This window comes from Hemiscyllium ocellatum, chromosome 30 (genome assembly GCF_020745735.1).
Source record: "Hemiscyllium ocellatum isolate sHemOce1 chromosome 30, sHemOce1.pat.X.cur, whole genome shotgun sequence".
NCBI classification, from domain to species: Eukaryota; Metazoa; Chordata; class Chondrichthyes; order Orectolobiformes; family Hemiscylliidae; genus Hemiscyllium; species Hemiscyllium ocellatum.
Window position 1 is genome coordinate 14,288,796 of NC_083430.1, and position 14,375 is coordinate 14,303,170.

The window sequence follows — 14,375 nt, forward strand, 5'->3', positions numbered from 1 at the left end:
TAATTACTTACTGTATCTTTTTATAATTTATGTGTAAGGACACCCTGATCCCTCCATACCACCACAATCTAAAGTTATCCTCCATTTAAGTAATGACTTGCTTTTCAATTCTTCTTGCCAAAATGGGCAACTGCATATTTTTTCTAAATTTTACTCAATTCATTATTTTTTCAACCGAATCACTTAACTAATCAATATCCCATTCCAAAGACTTTGTCACTTCCTCACAACTTGCTTATTTGCCCATTTTCATGTTGTCAGCGCATTTATCGACAGGGGAAATCAGTTCTTTCATCAAAATCATTCACGTAGATCACAATTATTGGAGACCCCAGTATGGATGCATGTGGTGCTGTGTTCATCAGTTTCACAGACTGAAAATGACCAATTTATCCAAGCTTTCTCTTTCCTGTTAAATAACCAATCCTTTATTCACGCCAATCATCCCGACAGCTTAAGTTTTCATATCCTATAATGTTGTTTCCTGTAGCACCTTATCAAATGCTTTTTCAAAATCAAAAATGCCCTACATCACTAGTTATTCATTGTGTATTCATCCAGTTTGTTACATTCATAAAGAACTTTTATAAATTTGATAAATACCCTTTTAACTTTGCAAAACCACACTGACTTTGTTTGATAATGCTTTGTATTCTGTTGCTACCTCTTTATTAATAATTTCTAATATTCTCCAATGATGAACATTAGACTAATTTTCAATGTAACTATCATTCAACAGTTATCAGTCCTGGATTAGATCATATTACATATTTCTAAGTCTTTTTTAACATACTAATTGTACATTATATTATGTATTTTAGATCAAGAATGGGCGTGTTTGTAATGATGAAATATTTAATTTCTACTTTCTGGCTTTATTCAAAAGCAGAACAAAACTATTACTAAAGTGAGAAATTATTTGTACTTCTGGAGTATTATATTTTTATATCCCACTTTGCTGACCAAACAACTAATTAACATATTATGTGCTTCTATACGCTTTTAGTCTACAACTATACAACTGCATACAATCTAACCAATGATGCTGGAGACAATTACCTGTTCTTCAACAAGTCAAATGCAGTAACAGATCATCACACACACAGCCAAGCTTGTTAACTGCAAGAACAGGATTCTAAAAAAAGTCTCGTCAATTGCAAACAATTATTTCACAAGCTTTGGAAATTGCCCAATGAACTTTGGCAATTACGACTGAATTAATTAATAAGCCTCATCACTTACAGTCAGTGAATTAATCAATAGGCTTTGACAGCCATGAGCACTGGAGCAGAGATGACAGTTTTTTGTTTATTCAAAAGAACAGCAAACATGGTGATTGCAAAGGCATTCAAACTTTCTTCTGACAATCAAGGAACTATCATTCTGATAAAATACACAGAGAATCTCAATACAAATACAAGTTCATAATTTGCTTCCATTCTTGCAAAACTGCATCATAGTTCATAAGTGCCAGTTGTATGAAAATGGTAATAATTCACTGTCACTAGTAACAGTTCTTTAATTTACACTGTGATAATTGAGATATTACATTTTGCTTTAAGACAGCAGCCATGTAATATTGTTTAGGAATAGCAATCATTAATGTCAATCGTAAATAAATATAATTAAGTTTAATGAATTCAACACATGCAAAACTAATTTGGAGTTAAGCTGTCTGTTTAAAAAAAAGGTACATTGGCTTAAAACTGCATGGTGCATGAATTTTTGCAAAGGTCTTCCCATCATCTAACATTCCTTTCAGATGAATCAATGCCCTGAAGTTCCAGAGAGTGTGCTGGAATGTGATGGCAAGAGAGGGGAATGGGGAGTTTGATGTAATGGGAGTATTGATGTGATATCCATCACTACCAGCGTTTTGCCAGGGTCAGGAAAGATGTCACATCAGTAGAAAGGCAATAAGAGCCATTAAAGATCTCTTCCTGCTAATGTTAATCTCCAGCTGGTCGGCACATTCTTGAGTAGGAAGACTACCAGAAATATTCTGGCACCCTCTTGCAGGTTTTGATATGATGGGAGTAACATATTAGGGTACTCTGTAGCTCATATAGACATCACACTACACCCAGCCCCCACCCCTGGTGATATGGGTGGTTGCCTTAATAACATCCCCTAATCTACAGACTATCAGGACTGAACCCTCCCCTCCACCAAGGCCTGTCAGAACGGTCCTAGCAAGCCACACACTACTCACCTAGGTTCCAGAGTTTCACCCCATCAAGTTGCCAACAGTTGGATGCCATCCCAAAATCCTTTTAATCTTAAGCAGGAGGGACCTTGTCCTCAAAGAGAAGGGAGTGCAGACTTCAGGTGGTTCATTGGTTGTTGCAAGTGTAACAATACTATGGCTTTAAGAGGTGTAGTTTGTCCTGTCTTTTTATTTGAAGAGAGGTTTTAAGCCATGGATGCTGAATTATCTTTTCTAAACTAATAAAGTAAACAGCTTGTGAAGCCTTTTCTTCAAAAGTTGAAACAATAGAAGCAGCATGAAGGGGTGGAATCAAGCTTGCATGGAGCCAAGGTTTTAGTTTAGCTTTCAGTTGTTGGGGTTTTGAAGTTTGTTGTGGAAGCTGCTGTACATTTTCTCTCTGTCAGAATTTTTTCTTGGTGTTTCTAGACTGAAGAAGCATTGCATGTGAGTCAATCTGTTTTACTGAATTTGCCTTTGCCAAGAGTGTGTTTATGGGATGTTATTATATTTGAACACTTGTTGTTTAGTAGTTACATAATCTATTATGTTGTTAAGTTGTCTGCAAGAGTTAAATTTATCTTTCTTTTGTTTGTATATTAACTGTATGGTTAGAATAAAGTGTGTTTTGTTTAAAGCCAAATAGTACAATCAATGAAATTACATCTGGAACACAGCACCTTACACTTGCCTTTAAATAAAAGTCAGTTGTTGTGGTTCTGTTCGCCGAGCTGGGAATTTGTGCTGCATACATTTCGTGCCCTGTCTAGGTGACATCCTCAATCAATAAGCACATAGTCCTGGACCCAATATACCAACCACTGCAGCGGACACCTGGAACTGACAACCGGAAGCAGCAGATTCAAACCACTACAAATGGCGGAGGAAAAATCACAGAAGTGCATCACAGGAGGCTCCCAAGCACTGAGGATGTCACCTAGACAGGGGACGAAACGTCTGCAACACAAATTCCCAGCTCGGTGAACAGAACCACAACAACGAGCACTCGAGATACAAATCTTCTCACAAACTTTGAATAAAAGTTATTGTTTGGATATATTCTTGATATATTTGAAGGAGGTTTGGTCTGTTCCATAACACAAGTAAGATTGAGTTGGGATTCCCATAACTGTCCAAGACAGTATTGTGCCCAAACTCCCTGCCAATGTAAGAGGCCACTGGCAATCGCTTAATGTAATGGGAAATGATTTATTTGTATTCTTTTCATTATTATGCACTGCACTCTCTGTTTGCAATGTGGTCTCCTCTCCACTCAGGAGGCAAAATGGAGATGAAGTGATTGCTTGATGAACACAACCATTCATTCAGAAAATGTGATGCCATGTTTCCAGTCATTTGACATTCTACCTTTCAATATCAGACCTACTCTGACCCTATTGTCCTCAGCATCCTATTGTGTTCCAATGAAGTTTAAGGAACTACACTTCAATTTCCAGACACAATCCACTATCAAGATCCAGATCAACATATAATCATAACTGAGTTTTCAGCTACTTTGTGTCAGAAGGTGTTGGGTAATAATCCTGTTATTGCCATTTTCATCTTCTCTAGATCCAATGACCATTTGTCCCGTTTTGTCCTTTTCTTTTCCTCCATCATTCATTCTGTGATCTAACCTCTTCCGTCTTCTACCTTCTCTCAGATCTTCACTTTCATTCTGTTCTTCACTCCTCACCTATGTCTGCCCTTAAATTTGATTAAAACTGGTTACAAGTGTAACTTGTTCCAATTCTGATAAGAGGTGATTGACCAAAGGTCATCGGATTGAATTTTGACGACTTGTCATAGGTCTCACTTGGGAGTCACGAGAGATCTGCCTCTTTACGATGAAGCCCCTGAACTACAAGCCAGTCAAACAGTGAGGCCAAAGGATGGTCTTCAAGAAAGAGGAAGCCAAGGGATAGAAAAGTTGCCTATTGAGAGCAGAGGAGGTCAACGCTACTATTAGAGAATAGGGTGGCATTTTGGCTCAATGGTTGAAATTGCTGCCTCACAGTACCAAGGACACAGGTTCAATTCCAACCTTGGCCAACTGTCTGTGTGGAGTTTGCACATCCTCCCTGTGACTGTGTGAGTTTGTTCCAGGTGCCTCCCATGTTCCATAGGTATGCAGGTTAAGTGGATTGGCAGTACTAAGTTTCTCATAGTGACCAGGGATGTGCAGGTTGGGTGGATTGGCTGTGGGAGGGTGCAAGGTTACAGGGCTAGTGTGGGAGGGCTGAGTCTGGGTAGGATGCTTTTCAGAGGGTTGTTATGGACGTTTTGGCTAAATCGCCTGTTTCCTCACTGTAGGGATTCTATGTATACCTGTGAAGCTCCTGGTATTGTATAACATTTCCAAATCAAAGGTAAATAATTTGGGAAGTTGGGATGGTTTGCAGGTTGGGGAGAGAGCTGTAATCGGGATCAGTAGCAAAGGCTGCTAGCATGCCCTGCCTCTTCCCAAATCTAAAAGGCCTGATCAGACACTTAGTGTCTTTGATTCAAAGGAGCTTCCCTCCTGGGGTGACTAGCTGTCCGCACGTTTCATTGCCAGGTACAGCGCATGGTGACAGACCCACAGCTGGGGATATCCTACAGTAGGCTGAGGCTCTTATGGCCTCATTAAATGACCACTTGCGTTAATCATGTAAGCCAACCTTCCATCCATTGACTCCATCTATACTTCACACTCCCTCAGGAAGGCAGCCAACATTATCAAATAACTCCCATTCCAGTTATCATCTCTTCCAACCTTCTGGTCAGGCAGAAAATATAAAAGCTTAACCTCATGTATCAACAGATTCAAGACCAGCTTCTTCCCTGCTGTTATTATCATTCTGAATGGACCTCGCAAATTCTAAAGTTAACATCGATCTCATTCTTTGTGAACTTTCTCTGCAGCCGTAATATTGTATTCCTTATTCTGTTATAATACCATAATGTACTTTGTATGGTATGATCTGTCTGTACTGCACACAAAACAATACTTCTCACTGACCTAGGTACACATGATAATAATAAATCAAATCAAAAACTTAGGGCATTATTTGGCAGCGAGTTGGGAAAGTTGTCCAATGGCCCTTCCGCCCATCACTTAATCCTGGTGGATGCGGGAAAGTAGCAGAGTTCCTGGTTTCATTGCCAACCACCAATTAAATTCCCTTCCCATCTCCTAGCTCACCACCAGATAGAGAGGTAATTCCTCCCACTCCCCATTTCCCTCATCACAAGATGCTGGCTGACCCACTGAGAATTCATTTGCGGCAGTTTCTAATTATAAAAGTTTATTGCTTGTTATTTTAACAAATATATAAACTGTTCACATTAAATTTATTTTAAGATTAGATTACTACAGTGTGGAAACAGGCCCTTTGGAGCAACCAGTCCACACTGACCCTCCAAAGAGTAGCCCACCAAGATCCATTTCCCTCTCACTAATGTACCTAACATTATGGGCAATTCAGCATAGCCAATTCACCTGACCCGCACATCTTTGGATTGTGGAAGGAAACCGGAGTACCCAGAGGAAACCCACACAGACACGGGGGGAATGTGCAAACTCCGCACAGACAGTCACCCGTGGCTGGAATTGAACCTGGTGTTGTGAGGCAGCAGTGCTCACCACTGCGCCACCATGCTGCCCATTTTCGTACATTGGAGGAAACAAATACAAAGGGAATGAAAAATGTACAGACTTTAGAATTTCATTTAAGTTTTATCCCATGTAGACACCTGGAGTCTTGGGAGGAGCTGAGTGCTTGATGCCTCTGACACAACCATGTCCGATCTATAGCCATTGGCTTCGCACCCAGTTTCTATAATGTGCCGGGCAGAGTCCATCACCAAATCCAAAGACTTTAAAGAGAAAAGGGGAACAAAAAAGGAAAATGCAAAAGTAAAAACAAAGAACAGAAATAGCAAAAAAAATGGAAAAAAAAATGCAGATGAAAACAAATGAGCTCAGGAGTTCAAATGCAGCGCTGCTACTCTGCGGCCATTTTGAAAAAAAGCATTGCAAGTATTGAATATATATTTAAAGCTTGATCTCCAATACCAGCTACATTGTTTCAATCCACACCTGATTGCAAAATGCTGAAAGATTTTTATTCCTACTGTACATCCAGTATCAAATTGAAAACCGATCCCATATATTCTGTATGCTTTCATATAATCAGCAATAAAAACAAGCATTGATTTGCTTGTAAAATCCAACACTGTCAATCAGAATATAGGTATAACTTTGTACAGATTATCCTAAGTTTTTAGAGGGAACAAAATTATGTTGTGAAGTGATAATGCATACAGTGGAAGCAGTTCATTTGGCCTATAAAATCCAAACTGAAGAGCATCTAACTTAGACACAATCCACCATTTTATCCCTGTAACCCTGAATTTCCCATGGCTCATCCACACACACACGCACATTCACCCATGGGTGGAATCAAACTCAGGTCACTAACGTTATGAGGCAACAAGTACTAACCACTGTGTCACGCAATCTATCATAGCAGTTTAAAAAATTGCAAATAGAAATATGGAAACTATTTAGTTTTCTAATGATGTGCAAATATTTGTATGCTTAGTAGGGGAAATACAATGATATATCAGTTTGTTTATGCCAATTTAGAGATGTTCCCTTAACACCAATTTGTGCTACATCAATGCTGCAATTAAAGAAACAAATTATATCCAGATGGCATGAGTCAAGTAGTCTGCAAGATAGAGTCAGGATGTGAGCAAAATCACCTCTTTATAGTCTATTCCTTATAGACTGGATCAAGGATTAATTCCCACCAGGTCAACTACAAGTCCCTTTAATTTGAAGAGAGACCACAAATGCATTTTAACAATTGTCAATGATCCCTGCAGCGTCTATTTCATGACATTATAACAGTCACTACTCAATTGTCTGTAAAATACTTTGTTGTGCGTCAGGTGTATTTTAAATTATTTATGTAATACATTCTTTTATCGTTGCAACTTTGATGTTAAAAAAGGACCAAAACAAGTTCAGTCAGCCATCACAGGATATTTTAAAGCTTTTAAGTATCAAATCATATTCACAAAGAAACTGACTGGTGCATACAAATGATTATAGTAACTGCTTTGGGATAGTTTTTAACATAATTGTTGATGATTATAAATCAGGCTGTTAACAGTTTTAGGACTGGACTAGAAGATTTAACATTTGTGTGTTTTTTTTTCCCCAGTGAGAAAAATGTATTAGTAAAACACACATAAAATAAATTGATGGTTTAGATGGTCGGGTTCAAATCTACCTATTCTAGAGGTGTATGTCTAAATGGTAAGTTCAAATAACAGAGACACACACACTTCCTCAGTTCTGAGGAAGGGCCACTCAAAATGAAATTTTAACTCTGATTTCTCTCACAGATGCTGCCAGACCTGCTGAGCTTTGTCAACAATTTCTGTTTTTGTTTCTGATTTCAAAGGATGTTGTCCCTTGTAGTGCAGTGATATTGACCATTTGTCTGGACCAGAAGATGGGCACTCAATCTCGACTTGCCGGGCTATTTATCAGAACATATTTAACCAGATTAATGAAAAAGTATTTAAAAATAAATGATTGAAAATAGTCAGCAAGTTTAGCAGCATCTGGAGAGAGCAAAATAAAGTTATTTCTGATCAATGACCCATTTTGGCAGTACTTAATTAAATTGCTTCACTTTACAATTTTGACAAACTGCAAGGAATATTTTTAAATAGGAAAATAAAACTATTATGGTCTATGATACTGCCTGACTGGCAGATGAAAGATGTTACATTTGTGGACAGAAGTATTGCAAGTGTGTTTTTTATAAGAACCACAGCCCTAAAAAACAAGCCCAAGCCTCATCTCACATGGCACCACCAAGGGTAAATGCACCAAGAAGACAAGATAAATTAGGAAACAAGAGTTAAGTTTTGCCAGGCAGGAAAAGAAGGGAAAACAGTGACTACCTTTAGTATGTGATTTGCAACTAACATGTCTCCCTTTGAAATTTTTATTTCTTTTGGGTATATTTCCCTGTTATTGTTGCCCAGCTCTTTCATGAATGCATTTAAACCAAGCACAGTTCAAACACTTAAGAAGTCTACCCGACTAGGAATTTTTAAGCACATATATTCCAAGCTCTCAGTGGCCTTTCAAGAGTGATGTCTATGGTTCACTGAGTACTACACATTCGCTATTAGCTTCCTGGGAAACAAGGCCCAAGTGAAATAGTTCAAACATCTGCTGACAGTCAAGCAACAGACCGCAGTCTGCTTAAATAATGATCTTCCTTTAACCAGCAACTGCTGGGAACCTGGATCTTTTTCCCTAATGAACCATCAAAATCAGTGGGGTGGATCTTGTCTTTGTGTAGTAAGGCAAAACGGGTGATAGAGAATCAGCAGCCTATTGATATTAATACGTGAAAACAGAAATTCTAGATAGCCTGCATACTTGTTTTCACCAGTTTAATATTACAGCACAAAGTCATGATCTAAACACTATCGTTAGCTTTCAGATGACTCTTATAAAAATTATTGTATTTAAATTCTAACAAATGCTTGCTCTATTAATAGTATTTAGTTTTGAGAGAGTACAGAGTTATCTGAGTTTCCACTTTAAGGATTCTTGCTAGCCATATTACTTTTCCTGTGTGCGTTATTTCACTGGATCATTTTGGCAGTTGAACAAAAATAGTATGAAATCAATAAATGTCAGACCATATTCAAAAATTAAAACCTTTAAACACATTGTCATCAAACACTCTTAGGTCAAAACAACATGTTTTTTACACAGACTGAATAAAGTTCATGCTTGAGGGGAAGAGTTTAAAGGTTTCTTCTCTTTGACATTTGTAGTGAAATTATAAGCATGAGTATGAAGAACATGTTTAGTATACCAATACTGACGAAGATTAGGTAAGCTCAGTTGAGTGGATGGCTACTTCACGATGTAGAATGAGACCAGCAGCAACAGTTCGATTCCTGTACCTAGTGAGGTTCTCGTGCAGCCTTTCCTTCTCAAACTCTCCCCTTGCCGGGATGTAGTAATCCTTAGGTTAGACTACCACAGTTGTCCCTGTCTGCTGAAAGAGCAACCTTCAGTCAGGAAAGACTATGGTGACTTTACCTTTCACTGACAAGGATTTGTGGGAATCTCAACTACTTGTTTTCATTTAAATTTCCAACAGCAGTATACACGTGTAAGTTTACTCTCAATACATGCAATAGTCTGGAATTTAAAACACAGAACAGGCAATTCATCCCAATTAGGCTATGGATGTGTTTGTGTTCTACACAATCCTCCTACTGACTATCTAAATTATATCAAAAGCATATTTTTTCTCTTTTTGTCTCTTTGTGTAATGATCATCATGCATTCTCAAGGAATGCCACTGCCATTGAATGAAGCTTATCGCTCTCCTCTTCCTATTGTAGAAAAGACTATAACGGGGGGAAAGAAAAGAGGGACAGATGTAATTAACATTCCTATCACAGGTGGAAGATGGAGGTGGGGGTGGGAGAAATGAGTTAAATAATGGATAAATCCCTCAAATTGTTGCCCACTCACCCATCTTTACATTAATATATGCAAAATGGATGACCAAAGTGCAATTGCAGTTACACAAATTTCCCGCAGACTGGGAAAGAGAGGTATCGGAGGTGGTAAAGCTAATATTCATAAAATTGGTGCTTGGCACAAGAGGATTGCCCCATGATGAAATTTGAGGACGTAACCAAAGAGATTGATGAGGGCAGAGCAATAAATGTCATCTACAAAGGATACATGGAGAACTTGCCAATTGCATACAAAATTGGCTTGATGGTAGGAAACAGAGGGTGATGGTGGAGGTTTGTTTTTCAGACTGGAGGCCTGTGACCAGTGATGTTCCACAGAGATCTGTACTGAGTCCATATTTGTTTGTCATTTATATAAATGATTTGGATGAGAATATAGGAGACAAATTTGTGGATAATACCAAAATTGGTGGTATAGTGGACATTGAAGAAGGTTATCCAGGATTACAAACAGATCTTCATTAATTGGGTTAATAGGCTGAGGAGTGGCAGATGGCATTTAATTTGGATAAATGTGAAGCATTGCATTTTGGTAAAACAGGCAAGGACAGGCCTTATGCCATTAATGGTAGGGCCCTGGGTAGTATTGTAGAATGACCTCGGGTCTCAGATGCATAATTCTTTGAAATTTGCATCACATGTAGACAGGTGGTGATGAAGGTGTTTAGCATTCTTGCCTTCATTGCTCAGACCTTTGAGTAAAGAGTTAGGACTCCATGCACAGGATGTTGGGAAGGCCATTTCGCACCACTGTATACAGTTCTGGCTGTTCTTCCATAGGAAGGGTATTATTAAATTGGAGAGGGTTCAGCAAAGGTTTAACAGAATGTTGCTGAGACTGGAACCTTTATTTGGATAGGCTGAGACTTCTCATTGGAACATAGGTGATTTAGATTGAGGCATTATAGAGGTTTATGAAATCATAAGGGGCTTAGTTAAGAGGAATAGCCAAGGGTCTTTTCCTTCGAATGGGGGAGTTCAGAACTAGGGGGCATACCTTTAGGGTGAAAGGAGAAAGTTTTAAAAAGGACATGAGAGGCATATTTTTGCAGAGAGTGGTCCATATGAGGAATGAAATGTCAAAGGAACTGGTAGATGCAGGTACATTTACAACATTTAAAAGACATTGGATAAGTACATGAATAGGAAATGTTTGGAGAGATATGGGTCAAACATGGTCACCTGGGACTAGTATAATTTTGGGAATATTGTTGGCATGGACAAATTGGATAGAAAGGCTCCATTTTCATGCAATATGACTCTATTGGTTTGATGAGTTAATTATGTCTATTTTTTCTAGAGCTGAGGAGAATGAGAGGTTATCCCATTGACTCACCAGAATCTGAAAGGATTTGAAAGGATAGAAACTGAGAGGTTGCTTTCCCTGACTAAGGATTCTGGAACAGAAAGATAGCCTCAGAAAAAGGGTTCAATCTTTTAGGGTAGAGATGAAGTGAAATATTTGCAATCCAGTGCTTAGGGAGTTTTGAATGCTGCATTACTCAATATATTGAGGACTGGGATAGTCAGATATTTGGTCTCTCAGGGAATGGAAGGATATAGAGAGAGCGTGGGAGAGTGGAGTTGAAGCCACTTCAATCATAGCTGTCTTGAATCGTGGAACGGGAATGATGGACCAAATGATTTATTCCTGATCCTGTCTTTATTGTATTCAGCTGAAAATGTGTTGCTGGTTAAAGCACAGCAAGTTAGGCAGCATCCAAGGAATAGGAAATTCGACGTTTCAGGCATTCAGACATTGCTAATTTCACAAAATGAATGTCTGTTTCAACTTTCCCTATGGGTCATGAGGAGACCGAGGGCTCTCTTGTCCTTTCTCGAATTACACTTGCCTTAACTTCCCCAAGTCTAACTTTAAAATTTCCAACCTGTCTTCTGCTGATTACTGATCTTCTAACTCTTCACCTCCCACATTTGGAGACTTACCCCCTCATCAAAATTGTATCTCTCCATTCTCCTAATCATAGACCTCTCTCTCTCTCTCTCTCTCTCTCTTTCACTCACTTCTGTTCACAATAAGTGAAAGTGAGGACTGCAGATGCTGGAGATCAGAGTCTAGATTAGAGTGGTGCTGGAAAAGCACAGCAGGTGAGGCAGCATCCGAGGAGCAGGAAAATCAATGTCTCAGGCAAAAGCCCTTCATCAGAATGTGCTTTTCCAGCACCACTCTAACCTAAACTCTGTTCACAATATATATGTCCCATTTTCAATTGTGAGTTCAGTTCTCCTCAGACTTTTATCTGTCACTGCTCAGTAATTGATATCGCTCTCCCCGCTGCCTTACCTGTGACCTCCTGCAGCTAATATTGCTTCTCACCTATCCACCAAGCTACCAATATTACTCGTGAGTGGTAACAATGTTAAAAATGTGAATCAGGTCTTGCTGTTCAATTTGGCCAGACCATTCCCTGGCCTCTCTGAGGTTGTCATCAGAAAGCAGCTCCCATCTCTCTGTAACACAGTATCTGAACGGTATCGCTGTTTCTTCACTGTCACAGAGTCAAAGTGCTGGAACTCTTTCCTCAACATCATTGTGGGTGTGTGCACACTGTTATGAACCAGATCAAAAGCTCTCAAAATAAATGTCAAGGAGAGAGCCTGGACTCTAATATTTTATTTTATTTTCTTTAAAAGCAAGTATAAGATATTGTGTTCCAAATGTGATTTGATTGGTCCACCACTAGGCTTTAAGCAAATCACATTTTATTCTTACAATACAGCTAAAATACAAACAAAAGAAGAATTGGAAAAACTTTAACACTATTAAAGTACTTAATAAAATAATATATTACTTAACTATTAATCATCAACTATTTCAATCTAGTAGCATCCCTTAAACACACTCTTGGCAAAGGCAATTTCACCAAAGCAGATTTTCCTCATGTGTTACCTCCCTCCCGGATTAGAGTGGTGCTGGAAAAGCACAGTAGGTCAGGCAGCATCCAAGAAGCGGGAAAATCGACGTTTCGGGGCAAAAGCCCTTCATTAGGTCTCCATTCCTGATGAAAGGCTTTTGCCTAAAACATTGATTTTTCTGCTTCTCAGATGCCGCCTGATCTGCTGTGTTTGTCCAGTACCACTCTAAGCTAGACTCTGGTTTCCAGCATCTGCAGTACTCACTTTTACCTCCCTTCCAGTCCAGAAGAAAGGAATATTAAAAGAAACAATCTAGACAACTCTTTGCAAACATCAGGACTAAGGAATGCAATATTAGTGAGATTCTAGGGGAAAAAAAAACTGGTAGCAGCCAAGTATTCAAAATATAGCAATCTGATACTTGATTATTGTAACCCATTATTGAAAATTTTGGGAAAGCAAAATATGATGTAGTACTCTAGTTCTATGTAGATGTAGATTTCTAAGTAGCATTCGTTTGTCCTTGTATTGATAGTGTTAACAATTTTCAAATAAAACAGTTAATAATCAAATTAACCTCAACCAGCTATCGTTTCCTTCCATTTTTACGTGCTTCACGTGCATTCAGTTTTCAACTATTAGTAATGCCAAATTGTAACTCAGTTTCCTGTGGATGAAGTGGCACTGTTTTACTGCTGGGTTCTGATTTCCTGACGATATGCAATCATGGATAAAATAAATGGATCCTTAACTCTGCTTAAGATACAATGGATACAAAAAAACGTCAGTCTTCATTGTGCAATACTGAAGAGCGGACAAAGAAAGACAGAAGAACACACAGGCTGATCGTGGCAAAACTAGCCGAGCATAGAAATGTGATCTGAATCTTTCTTAGTGAATCAGTAAATCAGCAGAACAGGCAATTTATATCTTCATAGCTGATTATCTGCAGTAATGCTGTGGTAAACTGAAATCATGGTGTTCCACCTGAGAAGTTTTCAGTACAATAACCTTGGAAATTATGATAAGAGCAAAGGATGCATTGAACATAAATGTAGCAGCACTGATACATTAGCCACAAGGCAGAATAAATCACTGGATGTTTACTCCATTACCAACTTTCCTAGCTTTTGTATGTTAAATATCTTTTCTCTCTGCCAAGGTTTTAACTTTCTGCCTCATTATTCTTTCTTTTCTTGTTATTTCCATGTGACTGCCACTGACCACCTTCCTTCTACCTTTACTATCAATTGTGCAAGGGGAACCAGGAATTATCAGATCATTATTCATCACAGGAAATTAAGAGCTAGGAGCAGGAGTCAGTCATTCAACTCCTCCAGCCTGCCCTGTCATTTATACTGATTTATCTCAGCCTCAACTCCTTGTCTGCTTCCCATAATCCTTTCATTGAACAATAATTAAAAATCAGTCCATCTCCTCCTTAAATTCATCCAGTATCCTAGCATCTACTGCACTCAAGGATAGTACATTCCAAAGATTTATGATGCTTTGAGATGAGTAACTCCTCCTCGTCAAAATCAAAGAGTTGCAGATGCTGGAAATCTGAAACAAAATATAAGTCTGGCAGTATCTTTGGAAAGAGAAACAGAGTTAATGTTTTAGGTCTAATGACCCTTCTTCAGAACAGTTCTGTACTACTTGCACATCTGTTAGTCACTGCATCTCTGCCACAGCTCACAACCTTTGTTTAATTTCA